Source organism: Oryx dammah, unplaced genomic scaffold (genome assembly GCF_014754425.2).
Source record: "Oryx dammah isolate SB20612 unplaced genomic scaffold, SCBI_Odam_1.1 HiC_scaffold_12, whole genome shotgun sequence".
Lineage (NCBI taxonomy): Eukaryota > Metazoa > Chordata > Mammalia > Artiodactyla > Bovidae > Oryx > Oryx dammah.
Genome location: NW_024070196.1, coordinates 813,045 through 826,122, shown reverse-complemented (window position 1 = coordinate 826,122; position 13,078 = coordinate 813,045). Strand labels below are relative to the sequence as shown.

The 13,078-nt window shown below is 41.3% G+C and overlaps 1 long non-coding RNA gene across 1 annotated transcript in view; it reads left to right on the top strand.

Moving 5' to 3' along the window:
* The first annotated feature begins 10,183 nt into the window (after positions 1-10,183).
* The window catches only part of LOC120871434, a 28,071-nt gene continuing 25,176 nt past the window's right edge, over positions 10,184-13,078 (top strand). The window contains exon 1 of the long non-coding RNA XR_005723015.1: positions 10,184-10,251. This is a non-coding gene — a long non-coding RNA (uncharacterized LOC120871434). The remainder of the gene's footprint in view (positions 10,252-13,078) is intronic.

Here is a 13,078-nt window from a genome sequence, read left to right as displayed (position 1 = left end):
CTGGTGACATAACTCAGACAAAGGAAGATTAATATTTTGTGTGAACCTAAAAAATAAAACAAGTGAATAAAAATATACCAGAAACAGACTCAGAGATATAGAGAATCAACTAGTGATTACCAATGGGGATAAAGAATTGGAGAGGTGGAGGGAAGGTAGGGAATTAATAGGAACAACCAACTATGTAAAAATGAATAAGCTATAAGTATATATTGTATCCCTGGAGGAGGGCACGGCAGCTCACTCCAGTATTCTTGCCTGGAGAATCCCATAGACAGAGGAGCCTGGCAATATACAGTCCATAGGATCGCAAAGCATCAGACACAACTGAAGTGACTTAGCACGTTAGCATACATGTATGCATATATTGTATAGCATAGGGAAATACAGGCATTGTTTTGTAATAAACTTATTGTATAATCCATAACCATAACGTATTATATACCTGAAAATAATATAATATTGTAAATCAACTATTCTTCAGTCTTTAAAATGAGAAACATGTAGGTCCAGAGAAGAAAATAGTGGTTACCAGAGCAAGGAGAGATGGGAATTAGGGCAAAATGGGTGGAGGATAATAACTGCATGAAAAGTAAATGTTTTGGTGATGATTTAAAGTACACAGAAGTAGAAATACAGTGTTGTACATGTAAACTTATATAACGTTATAAATCACTGTTAACCTCAGTAAAATTAATTAAACTACAAAGTTTGCTTTTAATAGAATCAGACCATTGGACTGAATTGTCTCATCTAGTCAAAATGTTAAACTGGTTGCTTTCTGGGGGGGGTGGGGGTGGGCGGAGAAAGCCTTAATGTTAAGGCAAGTATTACAACAGACTTTTTGGAGGATTATGACTCTTTCTGCTTTCTCTTTGAAGGGAAAGAGTGGGTGACTGACACCCTCAATCTCTGGTGCTGTTGGACACTTTTCAGTAGACTTGTTGAGGGGATTGCTTTGCTGTGCTATAGTACAGCCAACATTAACTTCAAGGTGAGAACTTTATTATTGCAGCTGTACTTCTCTGGAAATTTTGAAATTTCAGGAAACAGCAATAATTTAGGATCCATGGAGGAAAATGTATGTGTGATAATTTCATCTCATAACTCACTGCAAGGGCTTAGTATAGCCTAGCCTATAGCAATCAGACATAAAATCTAAAACTAAAGTCTCTGACTACCATATCTGGGCCCATCAACTCTTGGGATGAAATGCTAAAGAGGCTTAGCAACCTCTGCCTTTGATGGAAGGAAGCACTACATAGGTACAGCTAGGAGTTTGCCAGAAAACCTGTGAAGTGGTCAACTTGTTCACTGTACCTGCCGCCATGTGCCATTTGATCCAACTCCAAGATCTCCCAAACTACTCCCTTTGAGTGTTGTTTTTTCATGCCCTGATGGACTGATTTTTCTGTATTCCTCCACTTTCTAGATACTCTGATTGCAAGACGCTTTTGCAATTTCTGCCCTTTTGGGGATATTCCTGGTAGGATACAATATAGTAAGTGATTAGCAGCATTTTGGCTTACATATGTAGTTATATGTACTTGTGGGGCTTCCCTGGTGGCTCAGAGTTTAAAGCGTCTGCCTGGAATGTGGGAGACCTGGGTTCAGTCCCTGGGTCAGGAATATCCCCTGGAGAAGGAAATGGCAACCCACTCCGGTACTCTTGCCTGGAGAATCCCATGGAGGGAGGAGCGTACCTGTATTATAAGTATATGAGATCCATTTCTGGCTCTGGTGAGTTTGAACAGGTCACTTACCTGGAGTTAGTAAAACTGCAAAGTTCAAGGACATAGTCCTCTAGGTTCCCAAGACCTCTGACACCATCTGCAAAATTAGAGGGGAAAGTCCACAGAAAACCACCCTTACTTTTGACAGCAACTGCAAGTTCGGAGAATTCCCAAACCACCCTCAAGTATGATAGTCAGGAGAAGGACTCAGAAATGAAAGCTGTTATATTCATGATTATGGTTTATTACAAGGCAAGGATGCATACTAAAATCAGAAAGTGAATTGATGCAAAGGGCAGAGTCTGGAAGTATTGCAAAAGTGAAGTTTCTATCACCCCCATGACATTGCTCTCCTCTCAGCATCCATGTGTGATGATACACACAGAGTATTGCCCATCAGGGAAGCTCCTGCAAGTCTCCACTTCAGAGTTTTTATTGAGACTCTGTTACTTGACAGGATTGATTGATTGATTGCCTTTGATTGATTGATTGCCTTCTAATACTTTGCTCCCCACCCTAAATCACATGGTTTGTCTCTGTGGTATTGGCAACTCCCATGTTAAGACCGTCAGGTGTGTTCAGCCACCACCATAAACAAAGACATTCTACCAGTGTAATATAGAGGCAACTCCCAGAAATCAGGGGCAAAGGTCAGTGCTCTCTCTGGGCAAGTCTAAAATCTTTACTACACATTACTTAACATCTCTGAGACTCAGTTTTCTCATCTAAATGAGAATAATCATGTTGACCTTATGATTTTTAGGCCTTAATTCATAAAGCATGAAACAATTTTCTAGATTCAAAAAGTCCCACTTTAGAGAATCCTTTGAGATTTCTGCTTAATTAGAGTAGTTTCTGTGTCTGGCTCAAATATTGTAAGTAGTTCCTGCCTCCAAACCCTACATTCCAAAGAGTTCTTTGGTAATTCTCATTGTACAGCATCCTCAAGAGCAGACAGTCTCTATTGTCAGGAGAACTAGTCCACCACAGTAGAAAGCCCACTGGGTCAAGAACTGGTAGAAGAGCTGGCTCCAGCCCTCATCAGCTGTATGATCTAGGGCAAGTCATTTAACTTCTGTAAGCCTCAGGTTTCTCATCTGAAAAATGAAGATATCATGCCTGCAAGGTCTACCTCACAGGTAGATTTCATATATATGTGAAAATGTTTTTAAGCAAACTTTATCAAAGGTGTGGTCAAGCTCTCAGATACTAGAACTCCATATGTTCCCTCCTTCTTGAACCTCCCTCCCACCTCCCACCTCATCCGACCTCTCTAGGTTGTCACGGAGCACTGGATTTGAGCTCTCTGCATCATACAGCCAGCTTCCACTGGCTATCTAATTTTACATGTGGTTTGTGCTTATGTATGTTTCAATACCGCTCTGTCACTTCATCCCACTGCCTCTCCTCTCCAGCCTCACCCGCGCAGCACCCCAACCATGTCCACAAGTCTGTTCTCAATGTCTGCCCTGGACTTAGGTCCATCAGGACCATCTTTCTAAATTCCATATATATGCATTAATATATGCATATATATTCCATATATGCACATAGTATATTAATGTAATAATGTGTTTTTCTCTTTTTGATTCACTTGACTCTATATATCAGTCTCTAGGTTTATCTGCTTCATTAGAACTGAGTCAAATGCATTCCTTTTTATGGCTAAGTAATACTCCATTGTGTATATGTACCACAATTTGTTTATCCATTCATCTGTTAATGGACATTTAGGTTGCTTCCATATCCTAGCTCTTGTAAATAGAGCTGCAGTGAACATTGGGGAACATGTCTTTTTCAGTTATGGTTTACTTAGAGTATATGCCCAGTAGTGGGACTGCTAGATCATATAGTAGTTTTATTTCTAATTTTTAAAGGAATCTCCATGCTATTCTTATAGTGGCCATATCAATTTGCATTCTCACCAATAATTCAAGGGGGTTCCCTTTCCTCCACACCTTCTCCAGTATTTCTGTTTGTAGTTTTTTGGTGTTGGCCATTCTGACTGGTGTGAGATGATACCTCATGGTAGTTTTGATTTGTATTTCTCTAGTAATGAGCAATGAACAATAATGAGCAATAAACATCTTTTCACATGTTCATTGGTAACCCATATGTCTTCTTTAAAGAAATGTCTGTTTAGGTATTCTGTCCACTCTTTGATTGGGTTGTTTATTTTTCTAATATTGAGCTACATGAGCTGCTTGTATATTTTGGAAATTAATCCTTTGCTAGTTGTTTCATTTTTTCATTATTTTCTCCCATTTTGAGGCTTGTCTTTTCACTTTATTTATAGTTTCCTTTGGTGTGTAAAAGCATTTCATTTAATTGGGCCCCATTTGTTTATTTTTGTTTTTATTTCCATTACTCTAGGACTCTAGGAGGTGGGTCATAGAGTATGTTTCCCTCTAAGAGTTTTGTAGTTTCTGGTCTTACATTTAGGTCTTTAATCCATTTTGACCTTATTTTTGTGTACAGTTTTAGAAAGTGTTCTAATTTCATTATTTTACACATAGCTGTCCAGTTTTCCCAGCACCACTTATTGAAAAGACTGTCTTTTCTCCATCATATATTATTGCTTCCTTTGTCAAAGATAAGGTGCCCATAGATGTTTCAGTTTATCTCAGGGCTTTCTATCTTGTTCCATTGTTCTATATTTCTATTTCTGGACCAGTACCATACTGTCTTGATGGCTGCAGCTTTGTAGTATAGTCTCAAGTCAGGCAGGTTGATTTCTCCAGCTCCATTCTCCTTTCTCAAGATTGCATAAAGCTTTTTCTGAACCATGGTATAATTTAACTAAAACACCACAATGTAAAGATTTTAGTAAGCCCTCCATTTTGATCTTCCCTTACATTCTATAGAGAATTTCCTATTTGTAGGCGTATGGGATTATCAAATAAAGAACTTTAATAAATATCTTAATAATAACCATCCTTTCTCCTAGTTAATAAGAGAAGACTGAGCTTCTGGAAGGTGCCAAGTCCACTGCAACTATCACTCAGCAAAGTCTTCTGAGCAGGGCCCAGGGCTTTCTCTGCAAAGCCATGATGCCTGATCTTTTGAGCTCATTTTTCCTAATGTTAAATTAGTTTTGCTACCATTTCTAATATTTGACAATATGAAAAGAAACTTAATTCTTTAATAAATTTCTGTTTTGCTCAGGGACTTGATTTAAGATAGCTGGTCAGTCAGTTCAGTCACTCATATGTCCAACTCTGCAACCCCATGGACTGCAGCACGCCAGGCTTCCCTGTCCATGACCAAACGCAGAGCTTGCTCAAACCCATATCAATCAAGTCGGTGATGCCATTCAACCATCTCATCCTCTGTCAACCCCTTCTCCTCCTACCTTCAATCTTTCCCAGCATCAGGGTCTTTTCTGGTGAGTCAGTTCTTCTCATCAGGTGGCCACAGTATTGGAGTTTCAGCTTCAGCATCAGTCCTTTCAATGAATATTCAGGACTGATTTCCTTTACGATGGACTGGCTTCATCTCCTTGCAGTCTAAGGGACTCTGAAGAGTCTTCTCCAACATCACAGTTCAAAAGTATCAATTAATCCACACACAGCTTTCTTTATAGTCTGACTCTCATTCATTAATGACAACTGGAAAAACCATAGCTTTGACTAGATGGACCTTTTTTTGGAAAAGTCTCTGCTTTTTAGTATGCTCTCTAGGTTGGTCAAAGCTGTTCTTCCAAAGAACAAGTATCTTTTAATTTCATGGCTGCAGTCACCATCTGCAGTGATTTTGGAGCCCAATAGAATAAAGTCTGTCAATGTTTCCATTATTTCCGGTCTATTTGCCATGAAGTGATGGGGCCAGATGCCATGATCTTAGTTTTCTGACTGTTGAGTTTTAAGCCAGCTTTTTCACTCTCCTCTCTCTCTTTCATCAAGAGACTCTTTAGTTCCTCTTCACTTTCTGCCATTAGGGTGGTGTCATCTGCATATTTGAAGCTATTGATATTTCTCCCAACAATCTTGATTCTAGCTTTTTCTTCATCCAGCCCCGCATTTCACATGATGTACTCTGCATGGAATTTAAATAAGCAGGGTGACAAGATACAGACTTCCTGTGCTCCTTTCCCAATTTGGAACCAGTCCATTGTTCCATATCCAGTTCTAACTGCTGATTCTTGACCTGCATACAGATTTCGCAGGAGGCAAGTAAGGTGGTCTGGTATTCCCTTCTCTCTAAGAATTTTCCACAGCTTGTTGTTATCTATTCAGTCAAATGCTTTGGCATAATCAATAAAGCAGAGATGTTTTTTCTGGAACTCTCTTGCTTTTCCTATGATGCAATGGATGTTGGCAATTTGATTTCCAGTACCTCTGTGTTTTCTAAATCCACCTTGAACATCACAATGGTTCATGGTACATGTGCTGTTGAAGCCTGCATTGGAGAATTCTGAACATTACTTTGCTAGCATGTGAGATGACTACAATTGTGCAGTAATTTGAACATTCTTTGGCATTGCCCTTCTTCGGGATTGGAAGAAAAACTGACCTTTTCCAGTCCTGTCACCACTGTTGAGTTTTCCAAATTTGCTAGCATATTGACTGCAGCACTTTAACAGCATCATATTTGAGAATTTCTAATAGCTCAACTGGAATTCCATCACCTCCACTAGCTTTGTTGTAGTGATGCTACCTAAGACCCACTTGACTTCACATTCCAAGATGTCTGGCTCTAGGATCTGGCTCAGAGTGATCACACCATCGTGGTTACCTGGATTATGAAGATCTTTTTTGTATAGTTCTTCTGTGTATTCTTACCACCTTTTCTTAATATCTTCTGCCTCTGTTAGGTCCATACCATTTCTGTCCTTTATTGTGCCCATCTATGCATGAAGTGTTCCCTTGGTATCTCTAATTTTCTTGAAGAGATCTCTAGTCTTTCCTATTCTATTGTTTTCCTCTTTCTCTGCACTGATTACTGAGGAAGGCTTTCTTACTTATCCTTGCTATTCTTCAGAACTCTGAATTCAAATATCTTTCCTCTTCTCCTTTTCCTTTAGCTTCTTTTCTTTTCTCAGCTATTTGTAAGGCCTCCTCAGACAACCTTTTTGCCTTTATGTATTTATTTTTCTTCAGGATGGTCTTGATCCCTGCCTCCTGTACAATGTCACGAACCTCTGTCCCGAGTTCTTCAGACACTCTGTCTATCAGGTCTAATATCTTGAATCTATTTCTCACTTCCACTGTATAATCATAAGAGATTTTATTTCAGTCATACTGGAATGGTCTAGTGGTTTCCCCTACTTTCTTCAATTTAAGTCTGAATTTTGCAATAAGGAGTTCATGATCTGAGCCACAGTCAGGTCGAAATCTTGTTTTTGCTGACTGTATAGAGCTTCTCCTTCTTTGGCTACAGAGAATATAATCAATCTGATTTTGGTGTTGGCCATCTGGCGATGTCCATGTGTAGAGTCTTCACTTGTGTTTTTGGAAGAGGGTGTTTGCTATGACCAGGGCATTCTCTTGAAAGAATTCTGCTAGCTTTTACCTTGCTTCATTTTGTACTCCAGGGCCAATTTTGCCTGTTTCTCCAGGTATCCTTTGACTTTCTACTTTTGCATTCCAGTCCCTTATTATGAAAATGACATCTTTTGTGGGTGTTATTTCTAAAAGGTCTTGTAGGTCTCCATAAAACCGTTCAACTTCAGCTTCTTGAGCATTACTGGTTAGGGCATAAACTTGAATTACTGTGATATTGAATGGTTTGCCTTGGAATGAACAGAGACCACTCTGTCATTTTTGAGATTGCATCCAGGTACTGCATTTCAGACTCTTTTTGACTAAGAGGGCTATTCCATTTCTTCTACTGAATTCTTGCCCACAGTAGGAGATATAATGGTCATCTGAATTAAATTTGCCCGTTCCAGTCCACTTTTGTTCATTGCTTCCTAAAATATTGATATTCACTCTTGCTGACTCCTGCTTGACCACTTCCAATTTGCCTTGATTCATGGACCTAACATTCCAGGTTCCTATGCAATTTTGCTCTTAACAGCATCGGACTTTACCTCCATCACCAGTCACATCCACAACTGGTCATTGTTTTTGCTTTGGCTCCGTCTCATCATTTTTTTCTGGAGTTATTTCTCCACTCACTCTTCTCCAGTAGCATATTGGGCACCTACCGACCTGGGGATTTCATCTTTTGATGTCATATCCTTTTGGCTTTTCATGGGGCTCTCAAGGCAAGAATACTGAGGTGGTTTGCCATTCCCTTCTCCAGTGGACCATGTTTTATCAGAACGCTCCACCATGACCCGTCCATCTTGGGTGGCCCTACACAGCATGGCTCATAGTTTCATTGAGTTAGACAAGGCTGCGGTCCATGTAATCAGCTTGATTAGTTTTCTGTGATTGTGGTTTTCATCTCTCTGCCCTCTGACAGATAAAATAAGAAGCTTATGTAAGCTCCCTGATGTGATAGAATGACTGTGGGGAAAACTCCGATTTTTTTTCTGATGTGTGGGGCCATGTTCAGCAAATCTTTAATCTGATTTTCTGTTGATAGGCGGGACTTTTTTCTCTCCCTGTTGTTTGGCCTGAGACCAAACTATGGTGGAGGCAATGAAGAGAATGGCAACCTCCTTCAAAATGTCCACTACAGGCATGCCACATTCCATGTCCCCAAGCTCTCAGCAGGCCACTGCCTACCCACCCCTCTACCAGAGACTTCTATACTCTCACAGGCAAATCTGGCTCAGTCTCTTGTGGGGCCACTGCTCCTTTCTCCTGGATCCTGGTGCACACAAGGTTTTGTTTGTGCCCTCCATGAGTCTGTTTCCCCAGTCCTGTGGAAGTTCTGTAATCAAATCCCACTTGCCTCTAAAGTCAAATTATCTGGGGGTTCTCAGTCCCTTTGCCAGATCCTCAGGTTGGGAAATCTGTTGTAAGCCATAGAATTTTCTTAACATTGCAAGAAATTCTTTTGTATAATTGTTCTGGAGTTTGTGGGTCATCTGCTCGGCAGCTCTATGATGGGGTTAGTGACGACTTCCTCCAAGGCTTATGCTGTGTGACCTAGGTAGCTGCACCCTAAGCCCCTGCCCCTGAAGCAGGCTATTGCTGACCCATACCTCCACTGGAGACTCAAACACATATCTGGCTCAATCTCTGTGTGGTCTCTGAGTCTTGGTGCTCACAAGGTTTTGTTTAAGTCCTCTGAGTGTCTCCAGTGGGTATGGAGTTTGATTCTAAATGTGATGTCACCCCTCCTGCCGTCTTGCTGGGGCTTCTCCTTTGCCCTTGGATGTGGGGTATCTTTTTGTGTGTTGGGCGGGGAGGGATCCAAGATTCTCCTGCCAATGATTGTTCAGCAGTGAGTTGTAATTTTGGAGTTCTCACAGGAGAAGATGAGAGGGAAAGAGAAGATTTCAGATAAGCCAGACACATTCAAAAATTAGGATCTGCGCTCCCAAGGTCAGGGTTGGGCTAGGGTATGGCTAGAGGTTGTGCAGAAGGCCCAGGGGATCCTCTTGATTGCAAGTTTCCAGAAAGAAAACTGAGGCTGAGGAAGGCCCCTTCCAGATGGAAGGTCCACAGTAATGAGGGGGAAGGAGTGCCTCGGCTGCTTGACCTCAGCCTCTTTCCTGACTAAATGCAGTCATGATGCAGAGAGGGTCAGAGGGACGGGGGGAGGGGGGAAGGTGAGGGGGGTGGGGGAATGCGGCACAGCAAATGCCAGGGAATAGAGAAGGCAAAAGAGATGGAAAGACATGGGAGAAGGAAAGTTATGGAAAGTCCTGGCAGATAAAATATGCCTGAGACAGAGGTGATCAGGAAAACAGAAAAGTAGAAAAGAAATGCAAGAGAAATGGGTAAATTTTTTCTGTTGTGAAAACTCAAAAATAATATCAGGCTTGAAAGTGATTCCAAAGTGGGGGAAAAAATGACTTTCTGCTTTTCCATTTCTTCGTTTAGATACACCCTCAAAGAATTTGTCAGTGTCGGCCACATATAGCTTAAGGAGGCTCGCAGTTTACCCAGACACAAAAAGCTAGGGTCTACGTTATCTCATTCTCTGATGGGTGAAGGGTCATATTCTTAAATTTGTGTGTGTATAGTAAAAGGCAGAAAAGATAATATGACCAAGTAGACTTTTCACTTACAAAGGACTCAACCAAACTCTAGCACCTAATCCTTTTTCACATCTTCCTATCAGTTTTGCTTGTTTGCTGCACAGGATCTTGACTGGATCCTGTGGCTGGATCTTGAGGTGGACACACACAGCTGGTGCTTTCTTACTTTATTTACATACTGTATCATTCTTCATCCTGTTCACAGTGCCAATTGTCTTGCTGTTCACACTGTCCGCACCGTTCACTGAACCCAGGTTAGGCAAGGTGTGAGCTAAGAGGCTGGAAGAAGATACAAGGAGCTGTAGGAACTCAGTCACATTTATTCTCTTCCAGCTGGCATAGGAGTCACAGCAGCAGGCATAACATAACACAACCTAACTGCACACAACCTCTCTCCTGGCTGACACAGCAGCCACAACAGTATTCTCTCCTGGCTGACACAGCAGCCATAGCAGTAAATACACTATATTCTCTCTTCTCATGGCTGACCCACCACACACAGCCATGACACAGCAAAAAAAAAAAAGCCGCCTCTTTCTTGGGTGAAGTTCATATATCCCTACAACACAAAGCAGCTCATGACCAAGCAAGTACCTCATGGCATGCATGTGCAGTACTATATGATCTCAGCTGTTACATAGTCATTATTTACAAAACGTGGGGCAAGAGAGCCTGAACACACCATCTTGGCTAATTTGAACATACCAAGTACACACATATGTACTTGGCTTTAAAATACCTCTGTATATTTAGTGAACAGGGAAATATATTTTAGGTATGAGAGGGTAACAGGCAGGAAGGCCAGGGGTCTCCAAACGGAGGAAATAGGCTGCAAGTGTCAGAAATTTTTATCTCTCTCTTAAGAGGCAGGAGGAAACAAACTAGTGATATATATTTTTTCCCCCTTCTCAAATTTTCCCCTTTTTCCCCTTCTACAAATTTAAAAGGAGGTTTCTCTTAAAATACTGTGTTGCCATAATAACACCTAGTTCCACCTGGAGTTAACTATTCTCAAACCTTGAGTTAACCTATGTATTCTCCTTATGGAAATGTTTGTCTTAAGCTATGTTAATGTACTATGCATTTACCGCAGACTCTGTCTTCAAGTCGGTTCCCCCTAATGACTCAGAACCTACTTGACAAACCATTATGTTATACTCAGATATTGTTCCCCTAATCTTTGTAAACAAAACCATTTGTATGGTAACCTGCTCTTCTACAAGATTCAAGTCAATCGTTTTATGGCCCAGGATGAATCACCTGGTGCCAAGATTATCCCAAAATACATCTTATGGATGAGGGGCCTGGTGCCATTCTGAGTTTTAAGACATTCCTTTCTTTCATTAACAGACTGCTAATGACTATATAACATCCAGCTGAAGACTAGTAGGGGGGTACTCTTTCTGCCCCCTTCTGATGCCTATGTCAGAAGCTTTCTCTATCTCCTTTATACTTTAATAAAACTTTATTCCACAAAAGCTCTGAGTGATCAAGCCTTGCCTCTGGACCTGATTGAATTATTCTCCTTCAGAGGCCAAGAATCCTGGCATCTTTTCGTGAGTCAGCAACAACCTTTCAGGTTTGAAGTGAAGAATGCTGCACCACTGCTGCTCTAATCTTCTCTGCATGCATGCCAGCATGCTAAGTCACTTCAGTCAAATCTGACTCTTTGCAACCCTGTGGACTGCAGCCTTCCAGGCTCCTCTGTTCATGGAATCCTCCAGGCAAGAATACTAGAGTAAGTTGCCATGCCTTTCTCCAGGGACCAGACCCCAAATTCCACAGCCACATTTCACGTTATCAGATGAGCCAGGGCAGCAACTGCACAGAGCCCTCCTGGTCAGGCTCAACGTTTTCCCTCACCATCTTGCTCTTCAAATTTAAAGTTTAAAATAAACACAGAGGAAAAAGCTGCAGGTATGTTTCTGGAGTGAAGGATAAGCTATGGGCAAATGACTGTGGCCAGCTGCTTGTAGACTGTTTCATTGCAAGGGCAGATGAGAAGGTAACAGGCAGGAAGGCTAGGGGTCCCCAAGTGGAGAAAATAGGCTGCAAGTGTCAGACTTTTTTCCCCTCTCTCTTAAGTGGCAGGAGAAAACAAACTACAAGTGTCAGATTCCCGCCCCACCCCCTCCCCTTCGTGCCCAATATGCTACTGGTGATCAGTGGAGAAATAACTCCAGAAAGAATTAAGGGATAGAGCCAAAGCAAAAACAATACCCAGCTGTGGATGTGACTGGTGATGGAAGCAAGGTCCGATGCTGTAAAGAGCAATATTGCGTAGGAACCTGGAATGTCAGGTCCATGAATCAAGGCAAATTGGAAGTGGTCAAACAAGAGATGGCAAGGGTGAACGTCAACATTCTAGGAATCAGCGAACTAAAATGGACTGGAATGGGTGAATTTAACTCAGATGACCATTATATCTACTACTGCGGGCAGGAATCCCTCAGAAGAAATGGAGTAGCCATCATGGTCAACAAAAGTACTTGGGTGCAATCTCAAAAACGACAGAGTGATCTCTGTTCATCTCCAAGGCAAACCATTCAATATCACGGTAATCCAAGTCTATTCCCCAACTGATAACACTGAAGAAGCTGAAGTTGAATGGTTCTATGAAGACCTAGAAGACCTTTAGAACTAACACCGAAAAAAGATGTCCTTTTCATTATAGGGGACAGGAATGCAAAAGTAGGAAGTCAAGAAACACCTGGAGTAACAGGCAAATTTGGCCTTGGAATACAGAATGAAGCAGGGCAAAGACTAATAGAGTTTTGCCAAGAAAATGCACTGGTCATAGCAAACACCCTCTTCCAACAACACAAGAGAAGACTCTACACATGGATATCACTAGATGGTCAACACCAAAATCAGATTGATTATATTCTTTGCAGCCAAAGATGGAGAAGCTCTATACAGTCAGCAAAAACAAGATTTCGACCTGACTGTGGCTCAGATCATCAACTCCTTATTGTAAAATTCAGACTTAAATAGAAGAAAGTAGGGGAAACCACTAGACCATTCAGGTATGACCTAAATCAAATCCCTTATGACGACAGAGTGGAAGTGACAAATAGATTCAAGGTATTAGATCTGATAGACAGAGTGCCTGAAGAACTCTGGACAGAGGTTCATGACATTGTGCAGGAGGCAGGGATCAAGAACATCCCCAAGAAAAAGAAATGCAAAAGGCAAAATGGTTGTCTGAGGAGGTCTTACAAACTTATATGAAAAGAAGAGAAGTGAA